General features: G+C 30.4%; 1 long non-coding RNA gene across 1 annotated transcript; it reads right to left on the bottom strand.

The window, feature by feature from the left end:
* Positions 1-943: 943 nt before the first annotated feature.
* On the bottom strand, positions 944-1,128 carry LOC136795282 (uncharacterized). Its single transcript, XR_010842868.1, has 2 exons — positions 1,095-1,128; positions 944-1,011 (listed from the first exon to the last, which is right to left on the bottom strand). It is a non-coding gene; the product is annotated as an uncharacterized lncRNA (long non-coding RNA).
* Between the last annotated feature and the right edge of the window lies 1 nt (position 1,129).

The following is a 1,129-nucleotide window of genomic DNA, read 5'->3' as shown; positions in this document are numbered from 1 at the left end:
CCATGGTTTTACTGATCGTTTTATTTCTTTTAATTTACTAGAAGAGCTTTCATCCCACTTGGCCTGCCATTTTTCTAATATTTGTAATTTAAGGGGTGTACTGAGTTCTGATGGGGTAAGAACGGCGGTGCCTCGGCCAGGGAGCGTGAGTGCCTCTCTGGCAGTCGGCAATATATAACTTTAAAAAAATGTATTTCCTTGATTATGTTATTCTACTTACAAATTTAATTACCTATATGTATGTTTTATTTTCCACTTCTTTCATCACTTTATGCCTATTAATTTTCTTTCTGTACAACTATTTACTTTAATCATTCTGTTTATATATTCTCTTTTTATTTTATTTTATTAACTTTTTCTATTCATTGGTTGTTATATTGCTCTTTGTTCTTAGCCTTGAAGAAGGATAGAAATTCTGGCCGAAACGTTGGCACTATTAAATAAGTTCTTTCAATTTATTCGTGTTATTCTCTAACCGGAACCCCAACCATCTTTCCCTCATGTATATTATTCACGGTAAACTACCTTCTCATCACTAAAAGACGATATCTGTAAAACAGAAAAAAAAAAAAAAATGGAAAAAACATTACACTGAATGGGACAGAATAAAACGGCTCAGAAAGGAGGTGAAAGTGAGTCAAGTTAAGGTAGTCGAATGGTCAAATGAACTGAAAAATAAACGTCAAGGAATTTGTATCCAAAAGCAGGATCCATAACACCAGTCACTGAAGAAGAAGATTTGACTATATTTTGAAGTAAGTCAAAGAAAGGAAAATTGTGTAAAAAAGAAGAGGTGATTGTCAAAATAAATACAATAGATGTATGAAAAGCATCTGAAATTAAAGAATTAAAATTGAAAATAAATAATTCTACTGCTTCTTAACAAGAAAAGAAACAATATAAAAATTAAATGTTAATCAATTAAATAATTTAATATCCAAAATAGTCTCAACACTATATATTTATTTATTTGTCCAACGTTTCGGCCCTTCCAGCCATCCTCAGGGACATCTAAACATTTAACAGCTTTATATTACAACTTCACTTTTAAACATTTACAATCACATTACTACTTATTACATAATATAACATACCTTCAACATAAATTTCCTCTCACATTAATTGTTTT

The sequence above is a fragment of the Halyomorpha halys genome, unplaced genomic scaffold (assembly GCF_000696795.3).
Source record: "Halyomorpha halys isolate HHAL.00 unplaced genomic scaffold, Hhal_1.1 Scaffold407.1, whole genome shotgun sequence".
Lineage (NCBI taxonomy): Eukaryota > Metazoa > Arthropoda > Insecta > Hemiptera > Pentatomidae > Halyomorpha > Halyomorpha halys.
Note: the sequence above shows the minus strand (reverse complement) of the source record. Positions and strands in the feature narration are given on the sequence as shown.